Below are 18474 nucleotides of genomic sequence, written 5' to 3'. Positions count from 1 at the left end.
AGGGTGAAAAGACAAACTGCAGCAGAGCAGAAAATATCTGCAAATCACAAATCAGACAAGGACCTGTATGTAGAATAAACAAACAATTAAAGCAACAGTAAACAACAATCTAACTAGAAAATGGACAAAAGACATGAACAGAAATTTCACCAAAAAAGAGATAAACAGCGACTTTGGGAACTGTGTTATAAAGATGCAGATCACCTGCTAATGTGTTTCCAAAACCAGGGTCAATCCCTGCATCATTTTAGCATAATGAACAGTCATTTTTTAAAAAGTGAAGTAACACAAAACAGAAAGTATCAGGGGGTATCACACCCCCCATCTCATTGAGTTATTTGGCCAGGCCAGTGTAGCTCATATGGGTTGAGCATTGTCCCATGCACCAAGATTCCTGGTCAGGTCACATGCACAAGTTATGGGCTTGATCCCCAATAGGAGGCATACAGAAAGCAGTCAATGGATGTTTCTTTCTCATCATCCATATTTTTCTCTCTCTTTCTCTCTTCTTCTCCCTTCCTCTCTCTCTCTAAAAAAATCAATAAAAACATTTTAAAAAGAAAGAAAGAGAGAAGAGAGGGAGGAAGGAAGGAAGGAAGGAAGGAAGGAAGGAAGGAAGGAAGGAAGGAAGGAAGGAAGGAAGGAAGGAAGGAAGTTAGTTAGTTAGTTAGTTAGTTATTTGGCAAACGTGTCTTTCGTGTGTGTGTGTGTGTGTGTGTGTGTGTGTGTGTGTGTGTGTTTTGAGGGCAGAGACAGAAGCTGTCAATTGCCTGAAATTCTGGTCAATTCAGAAATACTGGCCTAACTAGTTAAGAATCCTGTGTTTGTGGTCAGATATGTATAAGTTTCTTGATCTATAAATATCAAATTTTCTCATATTAAGAGCTTAGATCAAGTGCCCAATCAATGGTGGACCCTTCACTACCCATCTCTCAAGCTGGGAAGGGTGGAGCTAAGGATAGAAACCCCTGAATGTGATGTTCTAAAACACTTCACTTGAGAAAACACTATGATCTGGAACTCTCAGTGAGCACACCTTAGCTTCCATAGTATGTTCTCTGTCCTTCTCTGAGGAACCATTTTCTTCTCATCACGTTATTTCCCCAAACAGTGAGGTCCTGCCACTTCCAACTGCAGGCTGGCAAAGAGCCACAGCTGATGCAAAGTGATAAGACATATCACCCCGCTGGGCACTCAGCACACTGTGAGATCCTTGGGAGAAGCGGCCAGGGTGGCAGACCAAGACCTGACCTGGAAGCAAAGATCAGTGGGCATTAGGCTCCGCCATTCTAGACACGCCCCAGTTGACATGCACGCACAGACCACCAAAGCCATGTCACATCTGCACTGACTTATGCAAAACCTGCAAATAGCCCAAATGTCCCCCAGCAGGAGAGCAGATGGACCATGGTGGAGCCATGATAGCACACTGTGGATAAGTTTCCCACAGTGCTAGAAGTGTATATGGGGGGGAGGGGGTGTGAGAGCTGGGGGGGTCATCAGACAATTCCCTGTCTTCATTTGGGTGGTTGCACGGTTGTATGTAACTTGCAACCCATCCTCATGACATACCATTAGCAGGTGAGGCCTCTGCATTCAGGGGTCTCTGCCACCCTTGAGCTTCAGATAATACTGGCTCTCCCACAAGACCCTGTACCCAATACTTGGCATATTGGCCCCCTCACTCCCCTACCTGCCAAATCACCCCTCTGAAAGCTCTGTGCCACCTCAGTACCCTGAGACAGGACACCAGGTGCCATCACCTTGGTGTGCAGCCCTGTTTGTGAAGCCCCTTACACATACAGGTTCAGGGGTGAGATGACCCTCCACATAAACCTGAGCTGTGGGCCTATAGAGCAGGATCCAGTCTTCACTGAAAGTGATGATACCTTGGAGCTACTATTCTCATTTGTTTTGTCGTTTCACCCAAGAAGCACTCCTGATTTTTCTCTAGGCCCACACTTCTAGAGGGTGATGAGCAGACATATAACAACTGGTGGCAGGACACTACTATGTGACATGCTTCAATCTGACTGATGACTCTCAGGTAGTTTTTTTTATTAGAGTTTCTAAATTAAGAAGTGATGGTCGACATCACAGGAAACTCAACTTTTCCAGCCAGTTGGTTCAAAAGCTATAACTGTTACTTTACTGATGGGTTTTTGGCCATGTGACCCCGCAGCCAGGAAATATGAGGACTCAGAACTACTATCCTCAGGAGTAGAAAAGGCCCAAAGCCAAGGTAAGGGCAGAAGTTTATTTTGTTCACTGTCTTCACCAGAGCCTAGAGTGGGATAGGTACACAAGAAACACTTGTTGAACTCTGGCCAGGTAGCTCAATTGGTTAGAGTATCATCCAGATACACCAAGGTTGTGGGTTTGATTCAATCAACCAATGAATGCATAAATAAGTGGAACAACAAAACCTATGTTTCTCTCTCCTCTCTCCCTTCCTCCCTCTCATCAATAAATAAAAATTTTAAATAAAGAACATTTATTGAATAAACACACACAAGAGCACCCAACACATACACCCTTAAAGACTGCATCCCCAAGCCCCTACATGGAAAATTCTTTGCACTTTCCTACAAGATTCAGATAATAACCACCAACTCTGCAACAATGATGAAAACCTAGAACTTCCATAAGGCATGAGGTGCCTTGTTTACAAGAAATGCCTTGCAAGAGGGGAGGGAAGCCACCTGCTGAAGCAGGTCCTCCTGAGGAGCGTGGCTGACATGTCCCTGCGGTTCATCCCACTCTGTACAACTATCAGCACTCTTGTGCCACTCCCAGGATGGTCTAACTCTAGGACTAGACAAACCAAAGGAGAGATGGTAAAAGGGTTTCATACAAGTTTAATATTTTAGATATCAAGAAACATCTTCCCATTGGAACTGCAAATTCAAATGTCAAAACAAAAGACACAGGATAAAGACATTAAGTAGAGCACTCCTATTAAATATTATAAGGAGGAGACATAACTAGTGGCTCATATTCCTTATCCCATGTGATTAGACACAGCAAGTGACACAGGCGCCGGGTCGCAGCTGTGAGACACTCACTTACACAGAATTATTTTTAATTCTGTTGAATAATATATGCTCCAACAACAGAGATGATGTGTATGTCTCCTCCCTCTTTTGCCTCAGCCCAGTGTGCAGACATAGGCAGCTCTGAACATATGGACATTTCAGGAAACCCAGGACTCCAAGTGTACTGTCCTACAGCCCCACATCTCATGGTGGCATTCCTGCCTTGCCAACTCATCCATGTCTCTATCCTCTATTTATTAGCCCACATTCCTGCACCAACCTCTTGGCAGAAATGAACAGGCAGTTAGGGTACACATCTACATGATATTGCCAAGTGGTCTACAGAAAGGCTGCCCCATGCATAGCCTCATTGAGAGACATGAGGCACCCAGTTCCCTGCCCCCCATACTTGCCAAAACTGCTTTTCAAAAATTTTAACATCAACCTACTGGGCCCACATGATCTTACTAGTGTGAGTGGCTGCCTGTCCACATGCATCTCTTCTGTCTGACCACCTGCACCCCTCAGTTAGTCATCTGCTCTGCATGGATGACTGTGCTCCTCTATGTGCAGGCATAGTGGTTTCAGTTGGCATGCATGTCTTCTTTTTAGTAGTTACATCTTGATGGAGAGTATATTTTAAAGAAAACAAAAGGATTATAGCTCAGCCTTTGACCAACGGTAGGAGAGTGAGAGCGACCCAGGATGTAACACCAGCCAGAGTTACATGGGTAGGGAGAACTTGAATTTCAACCATCAAAGCCAAAGTAATGACTTATCCTCCTCCTATGTTCTCAGCCCACCAACTAAGCTTGAACCTGTGTTCAACCCTGTGTCCAGTCCCAGCCAATTAGGCACACCTGCTGAGTGTGAGGGTCCTGCCTTCCCAAGCTCACTGTTTCATGTGGGAAACACTAAGGGAGGCCATCAGTGTTGCCACATCCCTCCACCATGCCCATCATCAGATGCTGATACCTATCTAGCTGCCAGGACACACAATGTGGGTGATGCCCCCAGAAGCATCATCCACTAGACCAGGGTAGGTACATCTGCAGTCCCACAACAACATACCTCTCCCATGAAGTCATTCACATCCATCTGTCCATGCCAGGTACCACCAAGGCACTCACCCTGTCCATGTATTGTTCTAAGTGGCTGCACCCTGCATGACCTTCCCTCAGTGTCACACGGCCATGTTCCCCAGGATGAAACCTAAACCAGGACAGCCATCTGTTTACTACAGAGGGTATTGACAAATGCTGACTTGCTGTCAGTTTGAAAAAGACCTGTCTAATTGTAAATAGTGTATTCACAATACTGTTTTAGTTTTCTAAAACAGAAGACTTTTTCCTGAAAAAAACTACCAAAATAACTACTATCGTTGCTTTCCTTATGGTTAGATAATCAACCGGGTAAAATAATAGTTTCCCTCTTTTAAATGAAAGATTTGCCAAATGGATTCTTGGAGCAAAAGCCTAATTACTAACTAAACCATCCTATATAATAAAAGCCTAATATGCAAATCGACCGAAAGGTGGAACTACCGGTTGCTATGACGCTCACTGACCACCAGGGGGCAGATGCTCAACGCAGGAGCTGCCCCCGGCCAGGGCCAGTGAGCGGGCGGCACCAGATCACCAGCCAAGGCAGGTGCCAGCAGGGGCTCCCCGATGGCCCCACCAGTCACCCCACAGATCGGTCCTTATCGCCGGACAGGCCTAGGGACCCTTCCCTATATATCGGGAACCGTCTCTTAGATTTAAAAATTAAAACCTGGCAAGGCTACTCTAACACTGAAAAAACAGGATGATGCAGTGATGACATGCACGGACTCTGCACATTTTGTGGTCAGCCCTGATTCTGACACTTACAACTGTGTGACAAAGCCAATTACTTAACTTCTCTCTGCTTCAGTTTTTCTGCCCATAAGATGGGAAAAATGGTACTACTGCCTCAGAAGGATCATGTTATGTACTACTTTCTATAATCAGGGCAAAAAAATGTAGCTGCCCATACAACAGCAAAATGCCTTTCACATGTGTGAAAAGTATGATCACTGGTGCATGCAGCATCCAGAATTGCGAGAGGGATGTCCGACTGCCAGTCGGACATCCCCCAAGGGGTCCCGGATTTCGAGAGGGCGCAGTCCGGGCTGAGGGAGCCCCCAACCTCCCCACCCCCTGCATGAATTTCATGCACCGGGCCTCTAGTCTAGAAATAAACCCATAATGAAGCCACCTACTTTCTCCTCAAAGTCACCATCCCCAGAGTCTCATCAGAATCAGTAACATAAAACTGGAAAGAGATCTAGTGTCCACTGGTTACTGATGCTTAACCTTTGAACTCAACCAGAAGGACATTCTGAGTAACTGCTCATCAACAACTATATACACTTCAACATCCCCCAACCCCAGCAATTCCCCCTATTCTTTTAACTATAGGTCTCACAAATACCAGAACTGAATAACTTTAGACAAAATATCCTAAAGACCTGTTTGTGATGATGGTCAACAAAAATGTTTCCTTCATTGTTCTTGTGGTTAAAGGAGGATAAAATTGAGTTCACATTTGTGAAAACAGGAGGTGTAGGTTCAAAAGTGGGAGGGTGGCTGACAACCTTGTGACACTTCCAGGCTTGCCCTGCACCACCTCACCAGTCAGGGCTTGGCATGAACTTGGCTGAACATTTGGGGCAAACACGCTGATAAGCTGAACAGCCCTAGACAACCCTCCCAAAGGAAGCCACGGCCTCTGTTGAGCCCAATGAAACAGGAGTTTCCTGTTTCCTTAGAAACACTGCAGGCAGATCTCCTGTATCCCACTAGGACAGTGGTCGGCAAACTCATTAGTCAACAGAGCCAAATATCAACAGTACGACGATTGAAATTTCTTTTGAGAGCCAAATTTTTTAAACTTAAACTATATAGGTAGGTACATTGTTATTAACTTAATTAGGGTACTCCTAAGGCTTAGGAAGAGCCACACTCAAGGGGCCAAAGAGTCGCATGTGGCTCGCGAGCCACAGTTTGCCGACCACTGCACTAGGACATTGGCACCACCAGCTCAGAGCACAACAAATGCATTGACCATGGCCTGACATAACAAAAACTTCAATCCCAGACTGCTCACCTTTGCAAAACCAAGTAAAAGGCTTCTCCTAGCTGGACAACAAAGTGTCTGAAGAAATTAAGTTATTTTTCTTTATTAAAGGGGCATTAACTGAGAGAATATATTTAAAATACCCTACTTCCTTTGGAAGGAAGCAAAGCAGCTTTATGTATAAGAGTCATAAAGTGCAAACAGCCCAACTGTCCATTAACAGATCAATGGAGCCCAAATGGTGTGGCTCAGTAGTTGAGTGTCAACCTATGAACCAGGAGATCACGGTTCAATTCCCGGTCAGGGCACATGCCCTAGTTTCGGGCTCGATCCCCATTGGGAGGCATGCAGGAGGCAGCCAATCAATGATTCTCTCTCATCCTATATAATAAAAGTGTAATATGCAAATTGACAGGCCAGCAGGGGGTGGGGCTGGCAAGCAGGCAGCGCCAGGCCAGCCAAGGTGTGTGCCAGCAGGCAGAGGGAGGGGACAGCGATCCGCGGCGGCGGAGGAGGGGTTGGGGAGGGCTAGCTGCCTCCGTCCCCTGATCTGCCCACCCAGTAGCCTCCCACAGAGGGAGGCCAGACTGTGGCTGGGAGTGGGCCCCAGCCTTCAGTCAGACATCCCCTGAGGGTTTCCGGACTGCAAGAGGGCGCAGGCCGGGCTGAGGGACCACCCCCCAGTGCATGAATTTTCGTGCACCGGGCCTCAAGTCATTGATGTTTCCATCTCTCTCCCTTCCTCTCTGAAATCAATAAAACTCTTTTTAAAAAGAGAGAGAGATCAATGGATAAGCGAGCTGTGCAGTGATCATACTTGGGAGACAATTCAGCAATAAGAGGGAACTACTGTACACACATCAGCATGGATGAATCCCAGAGAGAAATGCCGAAGGAAAACCCAAACACATAGACAGGTGCACACATTTTGTATACAATGCAATTCTGAATAGATGAAGGTGACAGACACTCAACAGGGAAGGAGTCTGACTATAAAGGAGCTCACAGAAATGGTCTGTATCTTAAAGGGAGAAGGAGTTCATATGGGTGTATACACTTATAAACTGTAAGCTTAAAACCTGTGCATTTTATTCACGTCTAAATTACATCTAAATTTAAAAAGAGGAAAAAATGTACATTTACTTTGAGAAAACATCAGTAGGGCTGAATGGTAGCCACCACCCCAAAATATATGTATCCACATGGAACCTGTGAGAGTGACCTTACTTGGAAAAAGGTCTGTGCAGATTTAAGTAAATTAAGGATCTCCAATTAAGATTATCCTGAATTATCTGGAAAGATCCTAAATCCAAAGACCTTAAATCCTTATAAGAGAAGGTAAAGGGAGATTAGGGAACGAGGAGGCAGCCATGTGAAGACATAGGAGAGACCAAGTGGTAGTCACAAACTAAGAATTGCTGGGACCCACCAGAAACTGGAAGAGGCCAGGGAGGATTCTGCCTGGGAGCCTTTGAAAGGATATGGATCTGCCAGCACCTCAAATTCAGAATTCTGGCCTCTAGAATTATAAAAATAGATTTCTGATAAAGTCATCACCCAGTTTATGCTAAATATTACAGCAGCCCTAGGAACTAACACATCTATGCAAAATAAAGAAACTTGTGAATTGTCCTATGATTGACCACTCCTGTGTCCTCGGGCCTTCGAGACATCACTCACCTGACATGCACCTCACACTGCAGGTCAGCAGAAGCTGCACTCTGGCTTTCCATACTGTTGTCCTAGGACCACTGGAGAAAGGTGGCACCCCAGCTCCTGGGAGTATCACCACCCACTGGAAGAGCCTCAGTTGTATAAAATGACTTTAACCATGGCTATTCCATGCCTAAGAACATTCATCACAGAAATTGGAGTGTGTTTACAGTAAACTGAAAAGGGTCTCTGTTGAGCCCAAAGCAATAAGCTAGCAGGCACTTGCTGTTCCACACTGGAGAAACAAAACTGCTGAGAGGGGACCCAGACAGGGCCCTCTTAACAGCTCAGACTAGGGATAACAAGTGGCAGTGCTCACACACCCAACTGAGGCTTTCCTCCATGCAGGGGATGGGCAACCCTGGGAGTGGAATAGTTTTCACATCTGTAAATGGTTATACAAGTACCTACATAATGTCCTCAATGTTGCCTCTTAGGTTGCAAAGCCTGAAATATTTACTATCTGGCCCTTTAAGCTAGACAGAGGTGCCTATAGTAATCATGAATAGAATACTAGTTTCTACAAAATAACTCTAAGATCTACCAAAGTGGAAAGGTAGAGACTGATAGTGAAAGAAAGCACAGTCTATAGAACAGTATGATCTATAAATGTTTTACTAAAAATAAAACAATATAAAATATAAGTTATGTATGAAACAAAAACCGAGAAGTTATTAACACTGGTGATCTGAGTAGTGGAAATGTATTTTTTAGGAAGTTTTGTTTATTTATATTTTCTACCATGTGTATATATTGTTTCTGCAATCTGATTACAGGAAAAAATACATAAAATTTCTATGTGCATTCACAATATCTTACTTGTATAACAGTTTATGTTTACTAATCATTTCACCTACACGAACTGGATTAAAAAAAAAACCCATGAGTTTTGCCACCAGACATACTAGTATATTTCACAGATGAAAAACTAGAAATTCACATAATATGAATGACATACCCAGAGCTGGCAAGTGAGAAGCTCAGAGAACAACACTAAATCCACATCCTATCTGGAAATTTCCTTCAGTGCTGCCTATCAAAAGTCCATAATCATAATAAAAGAAGTATTACTATTAAGGTAAAAAAAACCATGGGTTAGAAAATGAAAGGACCTTAGACACATGTGAATTCCTCCTATATATAAACAAAGGAGTAGATGTGGCCAGGTTGGCTTTAGAACTTATACCCACCAATTAAAAACAAATACTCAACTATGAAACTTTCTTTTACAAGTTGCAAACTGGCAAAGTCAGTCAACAGCAGAACACTGAGGTCAAATTCTAAAGCCCCAAAATCCATAGTAGCTATTCTGTACCAAGTATGATTTACATTCATAAAGTGTCAAGTGTAAAAGCAGTTCTTTTTCAAACCATTCCAGGAATTTGGAATGCCCCTAAATTTGTTTGAAATGGGTTATTGTATTTTATGATTTCTTCATAAGAAATATTTTATATCCTTATTTTATAACAAAGAAACACTGACTAATATTAAAATGTTTCAAGCATACAGAAAATATGAAGAATAACAACAAGCACTCATGTTTCCACCATCTGTTCATTTTGCCATATTTGCCTTGGAATCTTTTTAATACAAAAAATATTACATACACAGTTGACGTCCCTTATGTAACTCCCATTCTGCTCTCATTTCTCCTCCTCTCCACAGATTCTGGATTTTGATGCTAATTATTCCTATACATATTTTTATACTTAGCTACATGTAAACCTATAAATGCAATATATAATGTTTTTACAGGAAACATATTACATGAATCATCATGCACTTTTTCCCCCACAAGAATATGCTTTGGGCATTTATACATGCTTTTGTTCCATGCAGTTCTACTTATTGTAATTGCTGTGTGGTATTGTCTGAAAAACACACATTCTGCTTTTGAATGTCATTTGTTTTGTTCCAACCCATTGATACTACAAATGATGACACAATGAACATTTGCCCATACACTTCCTTAAGTATATATCTAAGAGTTTCCTTTAAGGTTTACAACTAGAAATAGAAATAAAAGAAACTAACTGTAAATGCTTTTAACAATCTGATGAAGCTTCACACAGGGTAGTCATTCACAGACATGCCCTCTTTTACTTCTAATTAGGGCATGTGTCTTACATTGTAAATGTTTCAATAGAAAAGGTACTCTGCATGTAACAAACTCTTTAGTAGAACAGAGTATGTTCTACAAAATCATTTCATAATCAAGAAATTTCATTTAAATATGTACTATAAACTCAAATGATAATATAAGGCTTTCCTGGACAAACATCTAAGACAATGTTTAAGGCTACCTGAGCTAAGATGAGAGGACAATAATCCAGTGAGCTCTGAGATTCCACAAATCACACAGGGAAAGTATAGATGTATGCATTTTCCTTAGGAGAGAACCCATAGCTTTTATCGATTTTTAGGTGCATGGCCCCCCAAAAAAGATTAAAACAGTTGTTTTTTCTGAATGTTGCAATGTGGCAAGTGAATGTTAGCAACCAAGTGAAGCACTAGAACACTTTACTTTCCAAATCCAACCTTCCAGACTAAAAATTTACCAACAAACCCAGAGGAAGAGAATATAAGTTAATTCAGCCTTCCTTAACCCAGGAAAAAATAAAAATAAAAAATCATAATCCAAGTCACATGATTAACATTGTTTGTGTAATATTATACAGTTTTCTAAAATTGATATTTCCATTGAGAAACGTCTAAAACCCAAGTCCACAGTTCTGTTTCTAAAGAGAATGAGAACAACTAAAAACACTAAAGTTCAGCTGCAACAATGATGTGAAGAAAAGGTGAAAACAATACTTCATTCTGTTTTTCTCCATATTAAAGTGCATCACAGGATTTTTCTTTTTAAGTTATTAGGTAAAGTAATCAGACAATCAAATTAAAAGGGAGCAGGCAACGTAAATTGAAACAGGGCAATCTGCAGATTACTCCAGCATTCACCCACAATGCCCTCGTATGAATAGACCCCATCAAGCCGTCCCCACCTTCCAAAAGGACTGTATGGATGGTGAGACTGAGGCTTGTCACCTTAGCAATGGCTCTAAACATATGTACAGTGGCACCAACAGATTTCTGAAGGCTGTAAATAGTGGATAATGGCATAAAAAGCTCCGATTAAAGCAAGGATCACACTCCCCTGAACCCCACCCATTCCTTAAATCCCACTGATAACCGAGAGCAAATCAATGTATGCAAATGTGCTTTTAATCCTCTGGATATACCATTCTGCATAATTATGTACCTACAGAAAGTAAAATAAGGCTCTTTAATTAATTATCTTTGTGTAAATCCTGTACAACCATGAACTTGCCATGAGACAGCAGTGTGTGTGGTACAGGACAATGAATGAGCCTGAAGCAGATGCAGTCCAGCACTAGGATCTCTGGGCCTTCGATGGCTCCATCCCCTCCTCCCCACATGGTCACCTGATCCCCCTTAGGCCCACCCATTCCTAGGTTCCTGTGACTTACTCAGCACCAGGCTTCAAAGCCCTGGGCACTACTGACAGATCAGCTCTACAAATCAGGAAGTCACAACAGAAGAGGAAAATGGTGTGGAAGGCCAGCAGCCTGGGGAAAGCAGACCCTGAGAGAGTGTCCCGGCCAGAACACATGCTCCTAATAAAGCAGAATACAGTCCAAGAAGACACTGATGTCAGAACCCATCTCCATCTTTGTTTGAAAAACATAGTCGATTTCACCTTGGAGGAAGAAAAAGTGGAATTCCCTGAAGATTTTGAGACCATGGAACAAAATCATTTAGACTAGGATAAACCAGTAATAGTATAAATAGGTGTATTCTGGACCAGACTTGCAAAGAGATGGCCCAACATGAACTAAATAGAAGTGGGTGAGGGCAAGACTGAAAAGAAAAGAAACTGACATCATTTCATAGCAACTCCCAGCTACCATCCCATTAAGATCATAAATATTAATCCCCTATCTTCAATCTTCTTCCAGCGTATAATGTGGTAAATAACATGCTTTTTCCTTTCTACCATATTCTGAATGCATTACACAGAAAACTAGGCAAAATAAATGTTGTAAAAAAAAATCAATTTATTGGCTCCTATACATACAATTCTCAGTATAGTGATCATTAAAATTAAATACTAAATAGTTCAAGGAAATGTAAAATTGTATGTGAAAATTAAGATGTTAAAAAATGTTCTGAGAAACCGTTTTTACAGGATACAGTAGTTCCCCTTATCCGAGGCTTTGCTTTCTTCAGTTTGATACCCACGGTCAACCACGGTCCAAAAATAGTGTTCACCATTATGATTAGTGTGATGAAATCTCATGCTGTGCTGCCAGGGATGTGAATCATCTCTTTGTCCAGTGTATCCAAGCTGTATACACTTACCCACCGATTAATCACTTAACAGCCAAGTTGGTGATCAGATTAACTGCAGTGCTTGTGTTCGAGTAACCCTTATATTACTTAATAATGGCCCCAAAGACCAAGAGTAGTGATGCTGGCAATTTTGATATGCCAAAGAGAAGCCATAGTGTGCTTCCCTTAAGGAAAAATGTAAGTAACAAAAGATATTTTGAAAAGGGAAGAACAAGATGGCTGCAAATGCCGGTATCCCATAACCACATCAGAATTACAATTAAAATACAGAACAACCATCATTCAGAACCAACTGAAATCTGGCTGAATGAAGTCCTACAACTAGACCAGTAAAGAAGAAAGCACATCGAGACTGTTAGGAGGGGCGGAGGCTGGTCTGACACCCATGTGTGGCTTATTTTTAATTGGGAGGGATTTCTCGGCTATGGAGGCACCCTGTGAGGAGCTAGGGGTCCTAGCCACACATCAGCCCCCATCTCAGGGTTCCAGAGCTGGGAAGAGAAGTTTCTGTAACTTCGGAATGTACAAATCAGCAGGGACTGTGGCTGAGTGACAGACCCAGGCTGCTGGAGACCCAGGCAGTTCCTCTAAAGGGCCCTAGAATGAACTTACTCAGACTCGATCCCTCTGGGTTCCAGTGCTGGGGCAGTGGCTAGGCAGAGATTCAGGGACATATGGAAGTAACTGGATTGTCCAGTATCGGAACAAGAACTCGGGGGTGGCTTTCTCCCAGAGAGGAAGACAGGGTGCTCACAGAGGCCAATGTTCTTATGCTGAGACCTTCCCCCACCCCCACCCCAGGTTGAAGAGCTGATTGGCAGCCAGATCTGAGTTTCCATCAGCCTGGACCACACTGTTTGCTTCACCCAGAAGATTCCGAGACCCTGCCCCACCCAATTTGCAGCCCCACCCAACCTGTTGGCAGCAGCTTTTCCATATGTATGGCCTGTCCTGTCTCAGGGCTTCAGACTTTACTAAACTCTCAAACAAGCAACCGCTGGCATCATCATGCCCCAAAACAATCAATAAGTGGCCCAATATCTGGCACTGGCACCAGCCTGCTTTGCTTCACAACTTGGCCTTGCCTAGGCACTTCTAAGCCCAGTACAAGTAGCAGCCATCTGCAGATAGCTCTGTATGTAGCTCCTGCCAGGTGGCCCCAGGTAGTGGCTGACTTTGCACCTCCCCAGAGACCCCAGAGCCAGTGCACCCAATGGACATCTTCAGACCAGACCAGAATACAAATCTACATATCCACAAGCAACACACTCAAGGGGCACACTAAGGGAACACCAAAGTCCTACTGAAGCAAGTCCTTCTCCAAAGGAGTGTCTCCTACACAGCAGCTCTTCCATGGTAGTTGTAGCTGGTACTCACAGCCAATTGGCCTGGAGGTCAATTCCTTCCAGTGATGCCAACAGCAATCAAGGCTCAACTACAACAAGACTATGTATACAGCCCACACAGGGCGCACCTAACGTGCCCAGCTCAGGTGACTGGGGAGGCTGAGCCACTGAGCCCTAAAGGGCATCTACTACACAAGGCCACTCTACCAATTCCAGGAGACATAGTAGCTCTACCTAATACATAAAAACAAACACAGGGAAGCAGCCAAAATGCAGAGACAAAGAAACATGTCACAAATGAAAGAACAGAAGAAATCTCCAGAAAAAGAACTAAATGAAATGGAAGCAAGCAAATACTGGATACAGAGTTCAAAACAATAGTTATAAGGTTGCTCAAGGATCTTAATGAGAGTTTCAAGGGAATTAGTGAGACTTTCAAGGATCTTAGTGAAAATTTCAAAGGCATGAAAAAGGTCTATTCAGAAATGAAGAACAGTCCCTACTAGCAGAAAGACTGGCTTTGCTTACAGCCCCATTTATGCCTCCTGAGAGGCTGGCTGGGAAAACGGCTGAGGGTAATTTTGCAAACTGTCTACAAAGCTCCAAGGGTATCTCGCATTAGGAGGAGACTGCTGGCCAGGAGGGCCTCTTCCCAGGGTGGGTTTGGTGACGTGTGGCCAAGAATGGCAGTCAGGGTCCCCTGGAGTGACCCTGGTCCTTGGAGGGGCCAAGGGAAGAGGCAGTTTATGTCACAGGGGCATCATCTGAGGGCCCTCCTGGGACCCACCCAGCAACCCCCAAGGGGAGCGGATGCCGGATGGTGAGGCAGTGCACTCGTGCTGTGTGCACTAGTTGTGCCCGGCGCCCTTGGCCATATGGGACATTACCCAGCATGAATTAAGGTAGAAAATGCCAGAGAGCTGGGACAGAACTTGGAGATCAAAAATAACCCTCTCCCCACTCACAGTCACACGAGGAAACAGGCCCAGAGAGGGGGAGGGCTTGCCTGATGTCACAAAGCAGGTGGGTTGCAGGGGCAGGTCCAGCCTCTGGGGTGTGGCATCTGCATTCCTCCTGGGGGTTTGTGAGATGGTGGGTAGCAATGGCTCTCAGCTCCATGGGCTCCCCAGGCAAGGACCCCAGTACAGAGGGACTGAGTAGAGCGGGAACACCGTGTTGATGATGTGAGTGGTTGTCCCGGAGCCTCCTGTGGGCTGAGCTGTAAGGACCAGCCCAGAAGGGAAGTGGCAGGAAGCTAGTGGCTGGGGTCCTTCCCTACAGGGCCCCTTCCCTAGTGGATCCTTCGGGAATCCTCTCAGAGCCCCTCTCCTCAGCTTCTTCCTCAGCACACTGTCTGCCCGGCCCTCCGACCCCATGGGTGAATGTGGCCGCATCTGCACTCACATCCTTGGGAGCCCGAAAGGGGGAATGGAGCCGTTCGCAGGTGGGACATCGGCACTTTTAAGACATCTGTTTTGAGGAGTGAATTTAAGAAGACAACCCCACCCCCCAGATTCAGAATTCACACCTAATAACAACAACAGAATAGCTGAGTGCCAACGCACTGTTGCTATGCAATGCCAAGTTGCTTTTCCAAGGTGTCTGGTCTGCATGTTACTAAATTCAGTCTCCATGTTTTGGCTCTCCCAGAGGGTTTATTAAAATAGCTGAATATCATCAAACCATCCAGCAAGATCAAAATGATTGTTTGCAGGCTCCGCAGACTTCACAGAATGAAATGATTCAGGACAACGTAGAATTTCACCAGTGAGATGATTAAGAGGTAAAATTTACTGCGCTTGCTTCTCAGAGGTTTTAGGTAAAGTCTGACCTCTCCTGCTCAGTAACGATAATTCCCAGGTGAATGTCTCCTTTGGGCCAAATCCTTAGGGTGCATAGTCTCTAATCCTACAATTATCCCACTGAATTGGCATTCCCATTTCACAGACTAGGAAATTGAGGCTCAGAGATTGAGCAGCAAGCCAGTGTCTCCTACATGGGAAACCCAGTTCCCTCTAACCCAGCGTTGGGGGGCAATTTGCTTTTTAAGGGGGGCAATCTGAGAATGAGTTATTAACAGTGAATTTTTTGCATTTCTTATGGTTCTAGGGGCTTCATATACAGTCTATAAATATATACTGTGACATACTTATGCAAAAAAAAGAGATGAAGAATAAACTAACTGAAATAATAGTTTACAGGGATTCAACAGTAGAGTATAGGATTCTGAGAATCAAATCAACGATTTGGAATATGAGGAAGCAAAAAATACGCAAACAGCAAAAACAAAAATATGAAGAAAGTGTAAGGAGCCCATATCAACTTCAAGCATACCAGCATTCGTATTATGGGGGTGCCAGAAGGAAAAGAGAAAGAGCACGATATTGAAAATCTATTTGAAGAAATAATGACAGAAAACTTTCCCTACTTGGTGAAAGAAATAGACTTACAAGTCCAGGAAGCCCAGAGAGCCCGAAACAAGAGGTACCCAAAGAGGCCCACACCAAGACACATCATAATTAAAATGCCAAGGGTAAAGACAAAGAGAGAATCTTAAAAGTAGCAAGACAAAAGCAGTCAGTTACCTACAGGGATTGCCCATATGACTGTCAGCTGATTTCTCAACAGAAACTTTGCAGGCCAGAAAAGAGTGGCAAGAAATACTCAAAGTGATGAAAAGCAAGGACTTTACAATCAAGAGTACTCTACTCAGCAAAGCTATTATTTAGAATTGAAGATCAGATAAAGAGCTTAACAGACAAGAAAAAGCTAAAGGAGTTCACCACCACAAAATCAGTATTACATAAAATGTTGAAGGGTATTCTTTAAGAAAAGGAAGAGGAGGAGGAGGAAGAAAAAAAGATTAAAAAATGTGAACAATAAAATGGCAAAAAGTACATATCTATCAATAATTGCATCTAAAAATCAAAATAAATGAACATGGAATCTAATGAACAAACTAAACTGATGAATAAGACACCCTCCCTGGGAGGTATGGAAACATGGAACAGATTGACAAATCTCAGAGGAAAGATGGGAGGGAGGGGGGGGCGCGGGGGCACATCTGTAATACTCTCAACAATAAAAATTTTAAGAGAGAGACCACTTCCACATAACTTTTATTACAGCACACCGTTATAACCATTCTATTTTATTAGTTACTAGAGGCCCGGTGCACGAATTCGTGCACCGGTGAGGTCTGGCTGCCCCGCCCCAATGGGGGCCAATCGGACCGGGCCAGCAGGGGGGAGGGGACACAGGAGGTTGGCCAGCTGGCCCCACCATCAATTGGGGAGGGGGGGTGCCAGCCAGGGGGAGGGGCCGTGAGCAGTTGGCCAGCTGGCCCTGCCCCCAATGGAGGGGCCATGGGAGGTTGGCTGGCTGGCACCTCCCCAATCTGGCCGAGCAGGCCGGGGAGAGGGGCCGTCCCCTGATCAGGCAGTGCGCGTCATACTGACCAGTCGTTTTGGCGTTCCGGTCGCTTGGCTTTTAAATATATACATTGCTATTAATCTCTTACTGTGCCTAATTTATAAATTAAACTTTATCATAGGTATGTATGTATAGGAAAAAAGCACAGTATATAGAGTTAGTACTATTAAGTTTCAGGCACCCACTGAAGGTCTTGGATCATATCCCCCATGGATAAGGAGATCTCTACTGTAATCAAACTTGTTACTCAGAATGTCTTTCTTAAGTGGTTTACCCCCAAATAGAAAAGGGGTGGAAGGAAAGGAAAGAAGTGAAAGAAGAGCAGGTCTACATCATGTCTCCTGAAAAAGATATCATTTAGATACTTTATTATTCTGAACTCAAGATTCAAAACCAGTAAAAAATATGTACTCATGTTTGTTTGCAAATCCAAGTGCATTTTGTTCAAGCAATATCAAACTTCCTGAATAGATACAAATCAACATTGATAAACTCCAACACTTTATTTTTTTAAAAGATTCACCTATTTAAATTGCATCTGTATGATTCTTTCCACGTAAAATAAACTCAGATTTGTCATTTTATGTTAACTTTCTTAAAAATCAGAGTACATAGGCATGTGTGCAGGGGGTGGGGGAATACTGACAGTGGAGAGAGAAAGGTACATGCCAGTGTCTCATCTTGGACTGACTATCTACTAGAAAATGGATCTGTTTCAGAATTTCACTCCAGTGAGAAAACACAAAGTAGCACAGTGTCTGAACTTGGTCAGAGGCTACCTGATGAGAAGCATTTTAATACCTTCATAGAGAAAAATTATGAGATTTATTCTCAAAGATTCACTGTTCATGTTTTTCAAGGAAGTACCTCACGCTCTGAGAAAAGAATCAAAATGCAGTGAAACATCAAGCCACCCAGCAGTGCTCTTGATAATCTCTCCTTCACCATGTGTTTTCTCTGTCCAATGTGCTCTGTTTTGCTGGCTAAGTAGGACTCTATTCCTTGCTCCAAAAGACTACGGTAAACTAATGGAGTAGAGGGAATGTGAAGGCACCTTGAAAACTATGGATTGTGGAGCTGTTTCAGGTCTGGGGAATCTGCAAGTCAGACACTTGAAACCCATACATATGGCTATGGACATGAACATAGGCATCAATCAAACAGCTCTACCACTCACTGGCTGAAATTGTTGAGCAAGCGATTTAATCTGTGCCTCAGTCTTCTCATCTATAAATTGGGGGGAAATCACCATCTTCCTGGGCCATTGGAGCACAGGCAAGTGCTTGTTGCACATTGGCAGCTGCGATTAATGACAGTATCCCACTCCCTTCAGTCAGTGACTGGGGTTTGATGATCCATTTCAAATTACATTTGCAGAGTACTTTACTTTTCTGTGTTATTTAAAGCCTCTAACTAGCCTCAGCTGAACAGGGTATTATTTCTACTTTACAAATGAAGGTGGGAGTTAAGATGATCCA

General features: G+C 43.5%; 1 protein-coding gene across 11 annotated transcripts in view; it reads right to left on the bottom strand.

Moving 5' to 3' along the window:
- ANKRD11 (ankyrin repeat domain 11) overlaps positions 1-18474 on the bottom strand; it is a 211311-nt gene that overhangs the window by 67684 nt on the left and 125153 nt on the right. Inside the window, exon 1 of one of the 11 annotated variants that reach the window (XM_014536643.1) lies at positions 10850-10874. The exons of the other annotated variants lie outside the window; for them this stretch is intronic. The gene's annotated coding sequence lies outside the window, so the exon portion shown is untranslated. Of the gene's footprint in view, positions 1-10849; positions 10875-18474 lie in introns of those variants that run through there. 11 annotated transcript variants of the gene reach the window in all.

The sequence above is a fragment of the Myotis brandtii genome, unplaced genomic scaffold, assembly GCF_000412655.1.
Source record: "Myotis brandtii unplaced genomic scaffold, ASM41265v1 scaffold165, whole genome shotgun sequence".
Lineage (NCBI taxonomy): Eukaryota > Metazoa > Chordata > Mammalia > Chiroptera > Vespertilionidae > Myotis > Myotis brandtii.
Note: the sequence above shows the minus strand (reverse complement) of the source record. Positions and strands in the feature narration are given on the sequence as shown.